This window comes from Neopsephotus bourkii, unplaced genomic scaffold, assembly GCF_033783945.1.
Source record: "Neopsephotus bourkii isolate Nb327-2 ecotype Australia unplaced genomic scaffold, CSIRO-AGI_Nbou_v1 NB_695, whole genome shotgun sequence".
Taxonomy (NCBI): domain Eukaryota; kingdom Metazoa; phylum Chordata; class Aves; order Psittaciformes; family Psittacidae; genus Neopsephotus; species Neopsephotus bourkii.
Genome location: NW_026901194.1, coordinates 271,385 through 291,918, shown reverse-complemented (window position 1 = coordinate 291,918; position 20,534 = coordinate 271,385). Strand labels below are relative to the sequence as shown.

Sequence of the window (20,534 nt, the reverse complement as noted above, 5' to 3'; positions counted from 1 at the left end):
GATTTCAGCAAACATAAATGCATTCAATCTCCTGGTGTCTGCTCCCTGCATCTCACCTCTCCCAAAGCAAAGCATCATGAGTGTGCTGGAATCTCTGTCTTTTAGTTTCCACAGTGAAAAGTGAAAAGCAAACAATTTCAGCACTAAAAGGCTTCCCTATACTGGAGATCAAGATATGAGCTGCTGGAAGACCTGGACCCCACCACGCACTGGGGGAAGGCGGCTGCAACGTGCCCTGGCCACCCAAGCCTTGCCATTGCCGCAGCAACCCGCCCTGTCTGCATCAGTGCTCTCCAGCCTGCCAAGGGCGATGCTTCGGTTGCTACGATAACAGGGATCTGTTTTCCATGCATCCCTGTTTGCACCTGATGCTGAAGGAGTTTGACCTTTCCTTCCCTCCCCTCCAACAGCTCATTACAGTCAGCAGGAGATGGCAAGGAAAATAAGGCGGCTTGCGCTCCAGCAGAAGGAATTGGAGCCCAGCTTGAAAACACAGCTAATAAACTTGAAAGCCTGAGCCTGCCTGAAGCCAGTTCCTCGATTTTTACGATAACCCAAAGCATCGTTTGAGACACTCACAGGCTCTCTGCAGCCAGGGCTGGCTGGAGCTCAGGGCAGAAGCATCTTCCTCCAACAGTGCTGGGCAGAAGTGCAATTGACACCCCCAAACCCACCAGCTGGACCCGTTTGCTTTGAGCCATCAGGTATCTCTGCACCAAAACTGCCCTGTGCTCTTGCAAATGATAAATTGCCATCTAACTAGAGGATGCTGAACCCCTTCAGGATTAAGTATGTTTTCCTAGCATCTTTTATCCTCCCTCTTCATCCAACAGAACTTTGTGCTTCCCCCATAGTGGTAGGAATTTCCTGCTTCCTGAGACTGCAGTAAATACTTAAATACACTAAAATAGCCACTGTGCTTTTACTTGTGTTTTAGAGAATGGGTCCTTGGTTTCTGCAGGAGATGCCCCATGCTGCCTATTGCCCATGGCACCTCTCCCAGCCCTCCCTCAGTCCTCACCTCTCATAGTGCATTTTAAGTCAAGTCTTGGCAATAAGCTACCAGCATTTACCTGGTACCAGCAAATATTGCTGTGTTGGAGAGAATTCAACAAGATTTCATGGAGCTTGAGAACAAAATCACTTTATTATTATATATTTTTTAAATAGAAATCTTTCTCCCTGTTGCTCCTCCACTTCTAATTCGTAATTGGACAAGGCAGGTTCTTTCCTATTTCCAATAGGGCTGTACAAAATTACAAGATACATTAGCTTTGCAAAGAAAAAAAAGCCTGAAATGATTTTCAAATTCCTCCTTGGAACCCATATGCTCTGTGGCAGGATAATTTTGTTTAGGGTAATTCACTTGCGCTAATTTCCTGTAAGTCTCACAAGATATATGACTATAGTTTTTGGTTATTTTCCACATATATTCAGCACTAATTTCCCTTGGAGCAATATTTATGAGCAAAATATCTCCAGAGACAGTGGAGGGTTTTTTGTTTGCAGAAACTGTGAAAATGCTTGGTGGGTCACATCACTGGCTCGTTCAACTCAGTGTACATCACAGCTAACAGGGACCTGGTATTCCGAAACATATAGATGCTGCCTCAGACGTAGTCCCAACCTTCCCCAAGGTCCTGAGCTCTTGGAATTGTAGTTCTAATTAGCGTGGGTGACTTCATTTCAGTACATTGCTCATAACTGAAAAATGCAGTTTCTGTAAACCACAGGCTACTGAGGGCAGGTTGAATGGTGAACATTAGTTCAGTGGAATATTTAAGATATACACCAAAAATTAACAAAATACGACGAGGAGGCGGATGCTGAGCGCCCTGAAAAAAGGCTTGCTCGGAGATGTAGGGGCAGGAGTGAAAAAACTTAAGCCACCAAACTCAAAAGAAACCTGTGCCAAAGGAGGGGGATCCCTTAATTCAAATCCTCTGTCCTGGTCACAGAGATCTCACCATGACAGAGGCAGCAGGGCTGCAGGCAGATGCTGGGAGAGATCCCCCCAGCACAGCAACGTCTCCTCCATGCACTGCCTTTCCATCACCTAGAATGGCTTAGTGCACTTCCACATCGCTTTTCTTTTAAATCACAGATTATTTCCTCAAAACAACCTCGGTTTCCAGTCGATGCAAAGTGAATATCCACCCCTGGCTTCCTTGGTTCAGCGGCTGATATACAAATCCCGTTATAATTTGCTTTCACCTCCAGGTGGAGCGTTTCAGTTGCTGTTGCAGGGCTGAGCCCATTCTCCCTCCCAGCTTTGCATCTGCCCGCTGCGGGGCCTCAACTGGACATCACGCTGTAAAGGGGGGAAAAACTCCATTGATGCCCAAATCCCAAATGCTGTGAGTCACCAGACTTGATGTACGGGTCCACTCTTGCCTTGGTGCACATGCAACGGGTCCCACTACCACCACCACCCCTTGATGGTGGCAGCAAGGACGTTCTGCAACGGGCTGTATTTTGGGGCTATCCCAAGCAGGTGATGTGATGAAGGTCTCAGCATCTTCCCCGCTGCAGTGTTGGCTTCCCCAGCAGCAGACAGTTTTGTTTCTGCTGGAGAAAGTGTATTGTTCCAGGTTGGATTTTCACACCCATAGACGCAGAGATGGAAAGCCGGTCGCAAGCCAGGAAGGAAAAATTGCAAGACAGGAATGGGGAGGAGGGCAGATCCAGATCAAAACCCACCCTCCTCATTTACAGGAAGGCAACTGGGAGAAAGCATGATGTGGAAATGAGCTTCCCAAAATAAAGGGAATTTAATGCTAACCAAAACACCCAGGCACAGATGAACTTAATCATACTGAAGTGAGTGAATGTCGTTAAATAAACAGCAAAAGTTGAAGTGTTGAGATAGGTGATATATTTAGCTATCAGCTCTTAGGGAGAAAAAAATAAACATCAAGAATTGCATGGCAAAAAGTTATTTGAAGTACTGAGACAAAGAGAAAAAAACAAATACGGGTCTTTGCTGACACATAACGTGCATAATGGCTCTTTCAGAGGACATGGGTAGGGGTTAGGAGCCGGTTAGGAAGGTAACATTGCAATGGCAGAGGGATTTCCAAGGCACTTTATATGCATTTGCCTTCTCTGATTTCTTATTCTTCTGCACCGTAGTCCCAACACCACTATAAAAAGTTTTAATGTTGACTGTGGTTGGTATAACCATCGATGGCCACGAGCTGTTCCTTGGCTGCTGGCTGACCTTGCATTTCATCTCCCATTATTGCAATTAGTTTCCCTAATTGCAAAGCCCAGTGGCTTCAGCATCCTTGTCAACCATTTGCAGCTCTGCGGTATAAAATGGGATATAAAGTTTTATACTGCTCCTCCGGTTTTCCTTTCTATCAGCTTGGCAAAAGCCTGCATTTTTTAAACAGATGATCCAGGGTTCAGGCCTTGCTAATGAATTTCACGTTCGTTTTCCCGTTGTAAGAAAATCCATGCAAAAAGCACACACCATGTTCCAGCCTTTACATAAATCCGACGTCCTGGAAACCAGTTGTGTTTGCACCTAGCGACCCTCAAGCTGGGATTGATGGTGGTGGCTGTTATTTGCAGTGCTCACCTGGCAGTCTTCAGCATGCAGAGGTGTCCGTGAAATTTGTGGGACCCATAAAATCAGAGCTAGCCAATGAGTCCGCTCTTTGACCTTCAATCCTTTTCCAGTCTCCTGGATGGGGAGTTTCACTGGTTTTAACAGCACATGTGCTGAATAAAGCACTTGAGCTGATCTTTTCTGTCACACCTGCACTACAGAAAATACCTTTGCAAAATGGGAAGGTAGAAGAGTAATTTTCCTGATAGGAACAAGCCACAGCCCTTTACACTTTGAAACACAGAGTTTAGGGGGAATGGATGCAGAATTACTGAGGAGCAACAAAGGATTGTTCGTGGAGCGATTGTTTGGAAATGCAAGGGAATAAATTATCCTCCCTGAATCACCAGTCTGTAGCAAAGAGATACCTGGACTGCAAATGCACACACTCAGCAAAAGTTAATAAATCAAAATTAGAGCTAATAGTCATGGTTGAAATCACCCCAAGAGTCAATGGGGATGTGCATCTGACTCCTGTAGCTGCTTTTATAAGTATTAACTCAAGCTCTTAATGCCAACAAAACCTCTGCTGGGCCCTCCTGATTATTCTGAGTCATTAGATGGTCAAGAAAACAGCAGGCCACAGGATGCTGGTCAAACTCCAGAGAAGAAACAGATAAAGCCATTTATTCTATACAGGAATCAAAACCAGTGCACACAATTCTTTTCTCCCCAAAACATTCTGATGATTAGCTTTGATTAATGGGGCTGCCAGAGGATCATTCATCAGTATTAACTAACAACATCTTTTTCCACATTATTTCCAACTCCCTAGAAGCTGGAAAGTGAAGTGTGCTTCTCTTTTATGATATTCTTTTTACCCTGTTCCCACCTGCATACTGGTTTTGGGGGGGGGGGAGGGTTTGTAGGGTTGCCCACAAGACCTTATTGCTCAAATACAAGAGGGCTGCATGGCACACACACTGGTCCTCCATTAAAAGGCTGTGGGTATCTCTTTCCCATTTGTTATTGCGGGGCTGCTTAGGAGCACCACTTACTAGAAGGCTGCTCAGTGTTGTTGAGCTTCCCGAATGATTTTCCCCCTCCCTAGTTTTTGCTGCAGGAGAGAACTGCCATAAAGTCCTAAGTTTGGAAACCTGGCCATTGCAGCCTGTGCTGCTGCACAGAAAAGATAAAGCATAATTAAAAATTAAGTCAGATTTTGGGCTGCAACAGCATCTTACCGCCACCAAACACAAAGGGACGTGAGACCTTGAACTCTGCGCTCTCCTGGAGCATCCAGGAAACACGGAAACAAAGCACAGCATGACACAGACAACCTTGATGGCCAAGATCTCCATGCTGTCTGATGTACTCCCTGATCCCAAATGCAGGATTCAAGTGCTGGCTTTCACAGGCTGAACATCAGTGTTTCTACAGAGGAAATATTTTGGAAGGTGCAGTATAATTGAGGCTCATGCTGTAAGTAGCATCATGTCATAAGAACAAATGACCGGGCAGACTTATAGATTGGGAAGGGATGGTGCAACCTGCATAGCTTCAGGAATCTGGGGCAGAGAGAGGTGTTCAGGGCAGCTCTCAGTGAACTGAGTGCCTTCAAGCAACCGCCATCTCATAAGTGAAGCCCACACATGAAACCATGACACAGGAAATGTTCTGCACTGTGTTAGGCGATTTACCAATCTAGGAAAGAAATAAGAGGTTATTTCCTTACTGTTGCTTGGCCAGATCCACGCTCCGGTGGGCAAACAGTGATGTCTGGGACGACTTCTGTGTTAAGCTGTGCTGCCTTTCCCACTCCAGCCCCAGCTCCTCACCTGCTGCCAGGCACCTTTGGGATGAAAAAGAAAAACAACATTAAGAGATTTCTGTTAGCCAATAGAAAGGTCTGTGTTATTGCTCCTCCATTTTCTCACTGATCATTTTACCTGGGGAAATTAGCAATGAAAACAGCAATTAAGCAAAGAACCTAGGAAATTTTACACCAGAAAGCTGAAAGGCAGAGCAAACATCACTTGTGACTGTGGGGCTAATATCTGCCCTCCAGGTTTGGGGCTGGGAAAGACTTTCCATCAAGCTGCCTATCTTCCTCCCGTTGGGGCCTCTTGAAGCCCCAAACCTTTGGTTCTTTTCCCAAACACCTTCCAGTCTTTCCAGTTACCAGCCAACAACTTGGGAGAATCAGTTCCTCCAGGCCTGGGGAGATTAAGTGGTGGGGACCCAAACTGCTCCTCTCCAACCCCAACTTCCTAGTGCTAAACCTGGGCATTTATAGGAGATAGAGAAGGCAAGAATGAACCTCAGGGAAAGGCAGGACTTTCCCCCTTCTTCCTTCCTCTTCCACACTCTTCTCCAAACCCAAGTGGTGGAGCAACCAGAGACCAGTTTGATGCCCCTTGTGTGGCAGTGTGCCCCTTGTCCTCAGACTCCCTCATGGCAGACCTGCCCACAGCAATGGGCAGAGGGGCTGAGCTGCCCCCAGCTCCTGCTGCTGCCTGCCACGGGTCAGCTTTCAACCAAGCTGCAGAGAGCAACCATCATTCTTCTGACAGCTCAGGGGGTGTTTCCAGACCTCTGGACTCTCTTTCTGTCACTGCAGATAGGAAAAAATCTCCAGTCATCCAAAGACGGATTCCAGTGGCCCTCCAGGTAATTCCTAAACTTTGAGACAGGCCTGGAGCGTGATCGTTCCCCTCTTAATCCCCTAAAAACATCCATGGGAATGGCAAGCCCGCTTCCCCCACATGTTTGCCCTTTCCCCTGCAGCCCCATCTCTTGCCTTTTCAGACTCAGGCAAATGAAGGCTGCCTCAAATCTCAGCTTTACCAGGAGTTTAGTTTCAGGTCAATGAGCCTATGAAGAATAATTGCATCGCAGGAATGGCACATGCCATCTCCATGATGTGATTCAGCTAGAACGGCTTTCCCCAGCTGATGCTGGCTCCTGGACCATATTATTCCTGAACTGCCTGGATGCTGCCTAACCCTGGAAATGGCAGAATGTCATTCAGACACTGGAAGCCAAGGTGACCTGTCACTTCTTTTTCTTCCAATCTGCATTTAATTTATGTGTTACCATAATAGATAACCCGATTACAATGTTTATAAACACACTCTATGTATTTATATTTATTATGGTTTGCATTAAGGTGGTATTAACGCAGGTGTCTCAACTATGTGGGTAGTAGGTAGGTAGAGGTTGCAATGGTAAGAACAATAAAGTTATGTAACCTGCTCTAGGCAGGCTCCAATATGCTTCAGGAGTAATTTTCAGCAGCCATACACCAACCTTACCCTAAAACAAGCTGCCAGACAGAACCATCTTGGGCCAGACCACCTCTGCTTCCATTTTGGCTGCAGGGCAGTGTTCTTCCCTGAGATACGCATACACCTACACCCTCCCACAATGCCCTCTGTCCATTACTAACAAAACCTGACAAAAACAGACAACAAAGAATGCAATGATGTGAACCAGAGGGATTGTGACAGATGGACAAAACTAGAAATGGCTCTTTGCATACATGCTTCTTTCTTATTTTTTCATTAGAAAATGAGGCTTTCTGTATCCAAATGGCCTCGTTTTGTGTCAAGTGTTTCTCATTTTTAAAGCCTGTCTGCTGTCATGTGTGTAGTGCTCTATAAATATTTTGTTGAGCTGACAGTGAAAGCCCTTTCCTTCGAGTTCATCCTTTGACACTTTCTTTTTACTCTCCAATGATGCTCAAGTAGGAACTGCCTGGGTCTGACCCTGAGCTGTCAAACCTCCACACGGCACAGACTGGGGAGGTACAAGTGATGGCAACAGCTATAACAGCGGTCACAGAGTTGTGATTTCTAGAGTTAGGATCATCACAATGCACAATTTTTTCCTGCAGAGGAGTTGGAAACCAAACTGTAAAAGATTTTTCTCCTTTTCTAATCATCGGCTCATTTGGGTAATGGAAAGGAAGTGTGACATCCTACATGACCTTCCAAAACCATGTATGACAGTATTTCTAGGGATTACTGTGTTGAAAACGAGGATCACAGGATGCGAAGAAAGAGAAACTGGGCATCAGCCCTCCCCAGGCATCTTCCTAACTCTGCAGATGACTTGCTAGAACAAGTGTGTGTGCCACTTGAAATGTTCCTTTTCTTGTTGCATTCACTAATGTTCACAGAGAAGGAGCAAGGGTTAGCAGATTAAGGTTAATCCTCAACTACCTTTTTGGTGACCACCACCCAAGCCCACTAGCACTGCTGAGGGTCTGTAACTTGGTGGTTTCCTCCATCCCTTAAGGACTTTGCTCTTCATTCACATTAATATCATGCGTGCTCCTACCAGCCTCTCTCCAGGGCTGGATCAGTCCTTTGGTAAATCTAAACCAGTGCAAAGAATCCTGCCCAGTTTACACTCAATCCCAAGCAAAAAATCACAGGTCCTACATGAATGAAGAAAAGGAAACGAGGAGAGAAAGCATGACTGCAGCAGTTTTCATGGCATTTGGCAGGGCTGGAAACAGTGATGGCAATAATTGCCCCAAAACTGCTTGTCACAGATTTTCCAAATGCTGAAAAATACAGAAATACATATATTTGTAAGTAACCACCAGACTCAATCAGCTCATCTTGACCAAATACTCCACAATGACATTATTCCACAATGGCATAATCCTTAGAGAAAAACCACAGCATTCTTGGACCCCAAACAGAAACTTGACACATGTAATACCTAATACTAGAGTGTACTTTATACCCTGTGTTCCTATGAGTCATTTTCCATCCCACTGTCTGTTGAAAAATGCTTTTTTGTTTATTTATTAAAGATTCTCTCAATGGCTTTATTGATGACAGAAGAAGGGAGTGAACGAGCTGAAATTCGGCATCCCAGAGACCTGCCACCGAATCTGGCCTAACTAAAGCCATCTGCTTGGGACAGGAGCCACAGCCACTGGACGTGCTGCCAAAATCCGATCTTAAAGGGACAGTGCTAAAGTGGGTGGGATGCAGAATGGACTTCGCCTTTTAAAACAAAGCCAAGTTACAGAACAAAAAAGAGAGACACGTTTTTAAATGGGAGGGACATGGGATGGAAGGACAAAGTTGTTTGTTTTGATTGTCAAAGCCCAGCTTTCTTGGCACAAATGGAAACAGCCCCAGGCCCGTCTGGAAGAACAAGTGCTGGGCAGCTTTTCAGCCGGCGCAAGAAGATAGGCAAATGGAACTATGTACCAACCCAAAAATGCAAAACCGGCTGGTCTTGCTCAATAATGTGAAGCAAAGCTTGGTTCAGCCCTTGCTGGTACTAGCATCATGCAATGGGACACATTTAAAGTCAGCAAGAGGCAGCTCAACATCAGCTCTGCGGGTGCAAGGCAAAAGAAAGATAAATCACCCATTTATTTAATAAATACATTTAATTGTGTTATTTGATCAATCTTTATAATCTCAACAGCTCAAGCCTGAGCTGCAGGGGTTTATTTTCCAATTAAATCTTGTCAAGACCCATTTAAACACTGTAAAATGAGTAGCCGCATCTTGTAGGGATGTTGCAGGGAACTGAAGGGCACTGAATAGAGTTAGGGCTATGTGAGCTTGTACAAAGCTGGGTGAACATTGCTGGGGGGGTTACATCCCAGCACCGACAGCAACAGCCCGCATCTTCAATAGACATTTAATCAACTAAACCTCCTCATTCTGAGTTTGAATCATACAATGGTTTGGGTAGGAAGGGACCTTAAAGCTCATTCAGTTCCTTCCACTATACCAGCTTGCTCCAAGCCCCATCCAACCTGGCCTTGAACACTACCAGGGATGGGGCAGCCACAGCTTCTCTGGGCACCCTGAGAAGGGAATCCTCACACCTTCACCACCCTTACAGGGAATAACTTCTGCCTAAGAGTTCATCCCAATCTCCTCTCTGGCAGGTTAAAGCCATTCCTCTTGTCCTGTCCCTACAGGACAACCCCACTCCAGGTTTCTTGCAGAAGCACTCAGCTCTGCTGCTCCACTCTGATTTGGTGGTAAGCTACCAGGTCACTGAATAAATGTAAGGCTGACCTTTCTTTCCCCTCCAAAAAAGAGCTCCATGTCTCTCCTTATGGGTTATGCTGGCCTTTTGCTGGATATTAGGACTTTCTAAACAGAAAGAAAGTGAAAGGCCTGGAGGGAGGGATCTTAGGTCCAATTAGCCAAATACAGCTAATTGACAGCTATGCAAAGGGAGTCATCCCATCTTGCTCCATCACACATGAGCTACACAAGCCTGACAGTTACCACCCTATCACCTGAACAGCCCAAATAAAGATCATCAAACAACATGACCTGTCTCTACTAATGACCAATGAAGCAAGAAACAATGTGTTCATGGTCTGTGAGAGATCAGATTAACTGATGGTCATGATCCGTGCAATAGCTGCCATGAATCAAAGCACCCATAGCAGATACGCTTGCCTCCCAGTGACGATTGTGCCACTGCCATGAAGGAGCACATTGTGTGGAGCTCTCAGCACGTGGTGAGACTTGCTGTTCCCATGAAAACTAATAATCACAGATCTAAAATGATAACATTAGGAATACCCTTGCTTCAAACAGAGATTCTGTCTTCCCTCACTTCCAAATACAAAGAATAAACTCAAATACATGCATTTACATACATGTATCATAAATACATGACACAAGCAACACAGCCAAGTCAGCTCTCCTGACCTATGTGCAGTGCTGACAGGAGATCCCTAGTGCATATGTTACACGTTTGCCTTATATTCTTTCTTATACAAAATGAACAAAGGTTAAAACTGAGTTTCCGTAGAAGGGCACATTTGCTGTCCAGATGGTAACACAATATGAAGGTCTTTTCTGTGAGTAGAATGGACAAATAGTGACTCTACAGCCCAAACATCACTCTGACCTTCATGCTGTACAGTACACATATGCTTTTTCCCTTAGGCTTGTGCGTCAGCAATGTCATTTGGGATTAGCAGAGCGCAGGGTGGGTACCCCATTTATGTGGTACCTGGTCTTGTACTGTACCAAGCCAAATGAATCTCACGCTATAGCTGAAGTGCCTTCAACCTTGGGATGAAAACCATGTCTGCAGTACATAGAGCACCACTTCCAGTGTTTGGCACTACCCTAAAGCGACGCAGTAGTCCTTACAAACAGGAGAAGGTTTGCTTGGGGCAAAAGACAAGATAAACCCAAGGCTGAAATCAACATCAGTGTAACAATATTTCTCAGGATGACTGGGTTAACAAGATGGCTTCTGAAAAGCGCACACAAAATGCTCCTATCCATTTTTCTCTCTTGGGAAGAAGCACTAAGGCCCAGTGGAGCAGGTTGCCTTCAGCGGCAACAGCTTCCCACCCTTTAGCAAAAGGCTTTGGGTATTTCTGCTATAGTGGTGTTGCATAGGAGCTGGAGAGCTTGTGAAAAACTGCAAGAAGAGAATCAAGGCCCTAGGGAACGGTGTTGTAGTGATTTTTACCATTCACCCTTGGCACCACAGTTGTGCCCAAGCCATATCTGGTCATGCAGGGGAAGGCAAGGAGAGGCAGAGCTTTCTGAGCCTCTATCCTGCCATCAGCCAGCGGTTTGGCGACTGTGCTCCATGTTCCACAATGGGGAAGATGCACATCACGGCCTCATCCAGACCACAGACCAGAACTGCTCCGCAGAAAGCACTGTACCAAATCTCAAAAGGGTAGAAAAAAGCCAACAGGGCCATGGCCCTGCGTCAAAGTGCCTGGGCTCTACGGTCCTGGAAGCAATACTGCAGACTGAAAGCTGCAACGATTCCCAGTTGTTTCTGTTTTGTTTTCTTGGCCTAATTGCTTTCAGGCTGTCAATAGCTACATGTCCTCTGCAGAGCCAAGCATAAATCTAGTCAATTTCTGACTTAGCTTGAGAAAAGAAATGTCCTTATTGTCATTCTAGCCAGGAATGCATGTATTTTTATTGGCCTGAGAAGTGCAATCAATATCCTTGGAGTGAAGGTGCTGCCTACCTGCAGCCTCTTCCTTCTCTATCCCACAAAAAGCTTCTTACAATATGTTTTTTTCCTACGTTGAACTACCAGGTAAGAAGGAAGGTCTTCAGTGCAAGAGAACCAGCGCTCTTCAAGTGCAGCTTTTGTATCTCACTCCAAACACTTAAGCTAATGCAATGTGAAAACTATTTCCCAATCACAGACGAAAGCTAATTCTCTAGGACAGTCTGAACATGCAAATATAACCATGATCTTTGCCATTTGCAACACAATGGAAAATTGCTAATAAAAGTTCCTATTGTGTCGGGGATGTAACAGTAACCTCATGGTATTTCTCTCTCCCTCCTCCCTCCATTCCCCTTTTCAGCCAGGCATCTAGAAATGGCTTAAAATGTCCCCGCTCAAATGCTCGAGGTCAAACAGTGATGCTGAAGCAACACAATGGAAGATCTGAAGACTGTCTATTTCACAGCCCATTGCCCCATTTCTAGGCTCAGGGGATGCAGAGCTCCCACTCCATCCTCGAAGCCCAGGAGTGTGGCTGTGGCTCTGAAGGAAGATCCCAAAGTGCAAAAAGCTGTAGGAATCCCCTCTAGCCCCCAGTTAATGACACCCCATTCTCTCAGCACCAGGCTATGGATATGAAGTCCAACCAGCCTGCCTCATTCCTGATGTCTCCAAAATCCCAAGCTGGCACCATCCTTCCCACCCCACCACTGAGCCACTGGTCACACCGCCTGATGTCTCATCCTCATGGCTGTAAAGGCACCTTGCTTTGGTCACAGTTCTCCCTCCTCCTTCCCCTAAGGGAAAACATGTGCACACACATATGCTGCATTGATGTCTTTCTACACCCTTGTCCCAGCCCAGGAAAGAAAGCTCAGACACAAGAAACAGAAACTGGGCCAGCATTTTTAAGGCTGGGTGCCTGAAGTGGGGCTACTTGATCCATCTTTCACCACGGAGACAAATGACCTGAGTGCTTTACAACCTGCATGAGCACCAGCAGCCTCCTCCTTAAACAGGGTCAGGATTTGCCAAAGGAGGGATTGAAACCCCATTCCTGGGCTCCCTGCTTTGGAAGTTGTGAGCTTTCCCTGAGGCTTTTTCTGACTCCCTTTGTTCCTAGGCTTTTAGGCTCATGCAATGAAGTGGCAGCTGTAGGACAGGGGTCAAGCAGGCAAGAAAAGGCAAGCACAGCTCACAGCACCTTGTCTGTCCTACTTTGTGCTTTTTCCCCACAGCATCCCCTTGCCTGCCAGCACCTCGTGCCCCAGAGCATCTGCTTTGCCCCAGCCTCTCCTCCAGCTCTTCCTCAGGAGAAAAATGCAGGATTAAACTGTGGCACACATGAGACACAAAACCCAATACAGAACCTCAGATCTTGATAGGGTGGTGGAAAAGCACCCATTACAGGGCAATCAGGGGCAATTAGGAGATTTCAGCTGAAACCTGTAGCTTCAGTGTTTCACCCAGGCAGCCAAATGGCTTTATTTCTGTGTATTTGTTAATAATCTCATTATTTACAGGGCCCATGTGCTCTCTATTACCTTCCATACTCCAATATTGAAGGGACATCTGAGGCTGGTTAGCCTGTTTGTAACGGGTCCATCTTCAGCTTTTTGGTATTTCCTGGTTGGCATGTGCCCAAATTAACACAATCCGCTTTCTGCGTAAATAAAAAAGAGTCCCTCCAAGGAACTGCACAAAGCAATTACTTCATTCTGCCATTCCTAATGCATGAGCTGCCTGGGGACTCTATAAGTAGTGATCTGGAGAGTGAGCTGCACATGTCAGCTGCATGTCTCTAAGCAGAGGACACACTGCCAGCACCTGAACCTTTTCCACTTAGTGTTCCCCTTGATCTTGCAGCTGACAGAGGCTCAGATGGAAGAAGCCGCATGACGCAGCAGCATCCCTTCCTGCAAGCTGAAGGCATCTGCTCCAGCTGATTTAAGAAACAGCAGTCTGAAAACAGAGTGGGGTTTGCATTTCTCCCTCCTGTGCTGAGTACCAGGACCCCATAAGGCGCAGGTTTGCTTTCCCTGCAGGCATTCCTACATTTCATGGTGTTGGTGTTTAGCAAACGTTTGCTTACAGCATGTTCCTTTAGCTCTGGCAATCTCAGCCTGGGTTTGACATCCATTAGTTTGAAGGAGATGAAGTCTGGGGAGGGTTTCCAAGCTGCTGGGTTCAGGCAGAGCGAGTGGTGACCCATCCTTAGCCCTAAACAGGCACCCTCATCTTGGCTTCCTTATGTCCACCCCTACCCAGCACAAACCTGGGCAGCAAGTGTGCTCCCTTCCCAACTTCACCACCTCCTGAAACTGGTTCCACAAAGCACCCTATTATCAACCAAGTGAACCACTTAGTTCACTGAACAACCAACCTTTGAATGTAATATAGACAGCTTAGGAAACTTACTTCTGTAAACCAACATACTGATTTATGTTCTAAACACATGCCCACGCATACCCACGTGAATATGTGATACGTTTCTGGACCATTTGCATACTATAATTATCACCAAAACTAGTAGCATGTAGTGAGTCAGATTAAATTCTCCAGGGCAGCCAAAGATGGTCACAGCTGGCATCCAGAGGTTGATATGCTGGGTCTAAAACGCCCTGTTAGAAGAGAGCCTGCCCTCTCCTGCCCCTGAGAGACAAAACCATGCTTCCTGCTTCTTACAAGGAGCAGTGTGCTATTGCGTGGAAAAGCCTGCCAGGAGAGCTTATCTGCTCTTATCACACTTGGAGTAGAGGGAATTGAATAGACAATTCCAGGCAGCTGTGATGGGTAACAGCAGAGATGCTAACACAGATGACACCTTTCCTCTGCCCCACCTTAGGCTCCTAAGAGCAGCTAAAAGCTGTGCAGACCTGATCCCTAACAAGCCTGCCTCTGTCCTTCCCAGAAGCCACCTTCAACATAATGACCTTATACATTAGGACTGCCGACAAGGATCCAACTCCACACGTGCCCGTCAGCTGGAAGCAGTGGGGACCATCACACGTTGCAGCTCATGACCACCTTTGCTGCTGCCAGATCCTGCCGGCACAGCTAGATAGGCAGATTTGCTGGCAAGTCTGACTTCTCTGAGGTTCACGGGTGGCCCAGAATATGACAAAATATTGAGCTGTTAGCAAAGCAAAGTGAACTGGGCTGGAGATCCTGGGTAAAACTGCCAGATCTGTCACTTTTACTCAGAGCTGAATTGGCAGATCATCACCGCTGGGGAAAATGCTGGAGGGGAAGGAAAGGAAATCAAGCAATTTCCCAAGTCACCTGTTTTCTTTATGCCAGCACTGCCAGCTTCACACCAGAAGTACAGCCCCCAGATTTAACAGGATTCCTCCTCCATGCCTCCATTAATTCTTCCATTCCCTCTGCATCCCTTGATTTGAGCCCTTCCCAGGCATTTCACACCTAATTACTTATTATCTCTAATGAGTATACACCATGCATACACTCCTCATCTGTAGCTGGTTTTAATAGGGCAGCCCGTCCTCAGCGGCAAGGAGTTGTGCAATCTTTTGCTCACATCTGCCACCAGCCCTGCTCCACCTCGACTGATGTTTATTTTAATCCCTAACAATGAGTCTTGAGGACTTTCTCTGGTCTGTCTATTCAGGGAGAAGCTTCAGTCACTGCACAGGGAGAGAGGGACCTCTCCAAGATAATGTTCCAGGCTGATGGTTCATCAACACGATGGCCTCATTAACAGCACAACCCAGATAATGCAATCCTTGCAGCACTGGCATTCCTCCTTGCTGAGCAGGCGCGTAATAAATTAAGAAGAGATTTGGTGGGAAAGAAAAGCCCTGATCTGTTCCCATGTGCTCTGGTGGTATGGTTTTCCACCCTAACAGACCCAAAACTTCTGCTGGGATGGAGTAGCTGGAGATAATCAACACCTCCCTGTTGCACCTCCTATGAACACACCAGCTCCCAGAGGGATGCCCCTTGGGCTCCTAGTGATGGTGAAGACAGCATTATGACCCTGCAATGTGGCAGCAGAGATGCTGCAATCAATTCTCCCTGACAGCCCCTGACATCCCCCCAGCATCAGTTGTCTGCGTTGGAAAAGCTGTGCTCTGCTTTCCCTTTCCACTGCTTGGAGCTGCAAACCTGATATGGGACAAGGGAGATTTTTTCCTCCTTCTTGGGACTCTTTTAGCCTGCCTGTGATTGCAATCTGAGCTCCTGCCTGGCAGGAGGCAGACAAATAAACAGGGCTGCGCAGCCCAAAATCCAGCCTGAAACCACAGTGCCCTCGCCCCAGAGAAGTGCTCCTTGTGAAGCTGGCTCCTGGGAGCACATCCATTCACTTGAAAGGCTAAATGAAAACCCTTTGAAAAGAGTGGAAACAAAAAGGGCATAGATCGGTCCTCAGAGATGGGTCCTCAGTCCTGCAGAATGGAGCTCTGCCTGGCAGCCACCCACCCCACAGGGAAAAAAGAGTATTCCACAACGTCTGTTTATTTTCCATTCATCCTTTCTAGGTAGTCTGTGCTGTGTGCTCGCCTTGTGAAGCAGCAACATGATGAGTTCAGGCATGTTATGGACAACTTTCCTCATCCCACAAATGTTCATAACCTCCTGCTGCTGCTGGCATCCATTGAAGGCTAAGAAATGAAGAACTGACCCAAGGCAGAGATTGTAGCCCCAGGTCTCCTGGAATTATCACAGGGTGTATTATAGCTTGTGAGTGTCCCAGCAGAGGTTGAAGGCTGGAGAAGTTCAAGGGAGAGGGATGGCAGGGAAGGCCAAGAAGCAATCCAGCAGCACAGCAAGTTTTCATTAAGACTGACTTCAGATTTGGCTTTCATGCACTTCTAGGATTCAGGCTGCTTCGCATAAAAGGACAGCTTTTACTCCAGTGAGCATCATGGTTTAGATTTACATCAAGGGTTTGGTTTGAGTCTGCTTTGCCTGCTGTGGGAATTTATGGTTAACTGATTTTTCCTTGGGAGCTCTGGAGATCATGTAGTCCTTTTCCAAAAAAGCCTGTCACATACTTGTTGGCATCTCACCTTGTACTTGGCAGCAGGAGGAATTTGACTGCATCTACCTGACATCAGGAAAAAATCCATGCGGTTTGGATGCAGAAGAGCAGTCGAACATTTTGAAAGGAGAGGACACAAAGAGTCCCACAGTGAAAAACCACTAACATCCAAACAACCTCATGTCAAATGCCTCCGTGCTGCTCTCATGTTCCCCAGCATAAGACTCTCTTGAGTCTCTTGATCTATTTGGAGGAAGGCAGTGGCTCACACAGACCAGCCAGCGCGACTCCCTCAACAGACCTATTAGTTCACAGCTCTATAATGGGACACAGGCCTGAGCAAAGCCCTAGATCAGGGAACATCTGAATCTGGTGGAGGCAGGAAACTTCAAACTCTGAACACAACCCCTAAGTTTTCTAAGAGACCTTGAACTTTTTTAATGGGACCCACATACAAATCTACTTATGGATTTCTGAGGTGTTTGAAATCTGAACTGAATGACATTTCAGGGCTTGGACCCATCTCTCCAGCTCATTTTTCAGCTCCTCTTTTACTTGAGAAGCAGTAGTCTCCCTCCCGACTTCAGTGTACTTATTTTTCCATTTATCCCAGAATAACAGAACTCCTTCTCCAAGAGTTACCCTGCAGGGCACCAGTACCTCGTAGAGAACATCTTGCCAAATTGAAAGTCTTCATGTTAGCTCCAGCACAAACGCTAAATGTGGCTTGCAGCTCTGCCTGAGAACAGACAGTGACTTACGCAGATCTTCTGGAAACTCAGGTCATGACTGTCAGTGAGCTTCACCTCCATTTCCTCTGGGACTCTGGGACCTTTGCCATTCCAAAGCCCTTTTAAAACATCATCACTTCAGGAGAGGCAAGTCCATGACTAAGCCAGGGTTAGCCTGCTGGGTGATGGAGTGATGAGACTAAAGCTTTGAACTTCCAACAGTCTGGAAAGCCAGAAGACGCCAGAGCAGGAGCTTACATCACTCTATCTCAGAGGCAAGCAAGCACGGATTCTCCCCAAGCCAGTGCATTGTAGCCACTGTTGGACGGTTACGGGAAGCCAGGATGATGAACGTATGAGTCATTGCAGCTAGATGCTCCCCTGGGAGGAAGGAGCAAGAGTTTCCTCACAAGAAGTGGCTTTTTTCCACTGTAAATCTTCTAAGCAGAGTGATGAGTCTGAAAGGTCACTGGGGCTTGGCACTGGTTTGGCAACTAAGAGCCAGATGGCTTTGATGGGAAAGAGGATAACAGTGTCTCTTTCTAAGTGCCTCTCTGCTGACAGGCTTCACCTATAACTTATCTGGTTCACTATGGCCCAGCTTTCTTCAATTCCTGGTCGTTCCAAGGTAGGCAGAGGTCAGACATGGGCTTTTGCGGGGCTGGAAATCCTGGTCCTAGCTAAGCGAAGGGGAATTTCATCTTTTGCTTCAACAAGAGAATGATTTTCAGCTAGGATCCCTGCTTGTACTTTGAGAAGGGATCTCTAGTGAATAGTGAACTAAATCTTCATGTATTCTGAGGGACTTAAGTGGACCTAGAGCTTTTGAATTTGCAGTGAACGTCCTGAAAACATAGCAGTGCGTTGCCCCCATTCAGATCTCAGCTTTGCCATTCGAATCGATGGAGCTCCTGATAAGAGTCTGTTCTTTCCACACATAATTGTTATTCACTGAAGTCCCTTTACTTGGATCTGTGAGAGAAGTGTCAACATTAGAGGGCCCATAGATAGGAAAGGATTCATCTGAAAGTGTGAAGAAGAAGATTTTCAGAGCTCTGTGATGAAGCAGCGGTACCCGAGAGGAAAGCACTCAAACACTGGAGGCTAGAGCATCTTCAGGAGTGCTCTGGAAGGCGGGAGATAAAGCCCCATGAAAGCAGCTGTGCACAGCTTTAGCCCAGCCAAGACTGACCTCTTCAGAAAGGCTAGCGGTACCACAGCCAGAGGAAAAGCCAGTTAAAGGCAATGAAGTTGTCGGAGGAAGGGTGAGAAGAAAAGCGAGGTGATGAAGATGATAGAAATGCTTCTGTGTAACTGTTCCTCAGGACTTCCATAATGCTAATTAAAAGGCACAGAAACAACGGGGTGACACCAAGTGTAATAATGGCTTTCTGAAGTCCATGTAGCCTGTATTTTGTCACTAGAAATGGCCAAAAGCAATGATTAAACCACAACAGATCCCTAGGGAAAGATTAAAGAATACAATAAACATGCTGTGATTTCCCCCCTTCTTTCCTCCCTGAATATTCTCCCAGCCACAAAAAAATGCAGCTCAGGGATTTCCTGAGCTAAAGGAGGTGTTGTCTTTGTATTAAACAGGACTCAGGGGGATTTCCCTTCTACAAACCTCTCTATTGTCCCTCAGTTAATAACAAAAGAAGAAAAAGAAGCATTGCAAACTATATTGATGATTAGGTGTCAGCCTGAAATGCAGGGGAAAGAAACCTAAATTAATTCACCTGCACCTAAATCCAGGTCAGAGAAAGCCCCATTTCTTCCTTTGACAACAGAATCTTGGTTCATTAACAAAAGTTTTGCAGTAAAAACTTTCCCCTGCCTTAATGCGACTGCTCTAACATCCTTGGAAGGATTATTTCAACACTAGAGGCTGGATCAGTTGGTTCATTAAGCAGCAAAGGTTGTGAAAATCCACAAGGGATTTCTTCATTGAACATTATTATTAGTTCTACAAAATGTCTCCCTTGATTTTTCAACCAGCTGCAAGCGAGTTTTTGCTTTTAAAGCAAATGAATCAGGGACCATCAGCACCCAAACACATCTGTGTAGAAGTGTTAACAGGCCTTTTGGGGTGAACCTTAGAGCTGGAGAATGGTATTTAAAGGCGTTTGACTAGGAGGAACAGCAGGGGAGATAGGTTCTCCTCATCACACATCTGGACATGGCTGCAGCTGCACGTTTTACCCCTCCACAAAACCATTTTTATAAGGAATTTGCCATTTGCTCTGCGTTGTTCTCGGTGATGCGCAACCTGGGCGAACACAGGATCTCACGCACAAAGTAATGACCCTTTCGCACATACCTCTCTGAATGGCATCCAAGGAATGCTGCTAGAGCTTTCTGCTCCAATGGAGAAATCGGTGAGTGTATTCAGCAAGACATGTCTGGGCAGAAGGCTTGGCCTAGAGGACCTGCCTTAGCCGAATTTTTGAGTCAGGAATTTCTGCTTGCCTTAAGCAAAGTTAATTTTCCTTGCCACTTTTGGGAATCATTATAGAAAATCCATCACTATGAGGTTTCTTCTCTTATTAAGTCTCCCTTTCATTGGCTTGACGCTGCTTTGCGCCATCTTTCTTGCACATCATGGCCATATGCTAACATACCAGAAATCTAAACTCCAGACCGGTTGCAACATCTTGATTGCACAAGGCACACAAGTACAAGACTCTAATCTGTGGTAGGAAAGCCTAAAGTCACTTATAACACCACAAGGGCAGAAGAAAATTTAGTTTCATCTCTGCTTTAGCAATAACTAAAAGGGTAATTTGTCTGGGAGATGTTTCCCAGTTTGCTTTTACGCAGATCCACATTTATGAAGAGATTCCAGACACTACAATGATACCACCAGTGCAAAAAAGGTTTTTCCTGGAAAACAGCAGAAAAACCCAAAGTGACTAGAAGAGAATGTCTGCCTTGACTCTGATTTCAACCCAAACCCTTTAAAACAACCCAGGGCTGCAGCACTGTGGGCTTTGAGGACAATATAGTAAACATGGAAGAGTGTGCAACCAAAAAGAGTGATGGAAAGAGGATTTTGGTAAAAGGAGGAGAGTGGCACTGAGACAGCGCAGCAGCAGGGCAGATGAAGAGGGAAAGCAGCTCATCATCACACAGACTTGCCAAATTCCTCATTTCCATGGCAAATACAAATACATCCAGCCATCCCCAAGCCTTGACTTTGTGGCCCACAAGCCCAGGACTTCCAATTAGCCTTGGACTGGCTAATTGACATTGAAAT

The 20,534-nt window shown here is 46.1% G+C and overlaps 1 long non-coding RNA gene across 1 annotated transcript in view; it reads right to left on the bottom strand.

Moving 5' to 3' along the window:
- Positions 1-2,935: 2,935 nt before the first annotated feature.
- Positions 2,936-20,534, bottom strand: part of LOC133212425 (uncharacterized) — a 66,632-nt gene continuing 49,033 nt past the window's right edge. Inside the window, exons 2-3 of the long non-coding RNA XR_009725468.1 lie at positions 5,289-5,405; positions 2,936-3,306 (exon numbers count right to left, since the gene is read on the bottom strand). This is a non-coding gene — a long non-coding RNA (uncharacterized LOC133212425). The remainder of the gene's footprint in view (positions 3,307-5,288; positions 5,406-20,534) is intronic.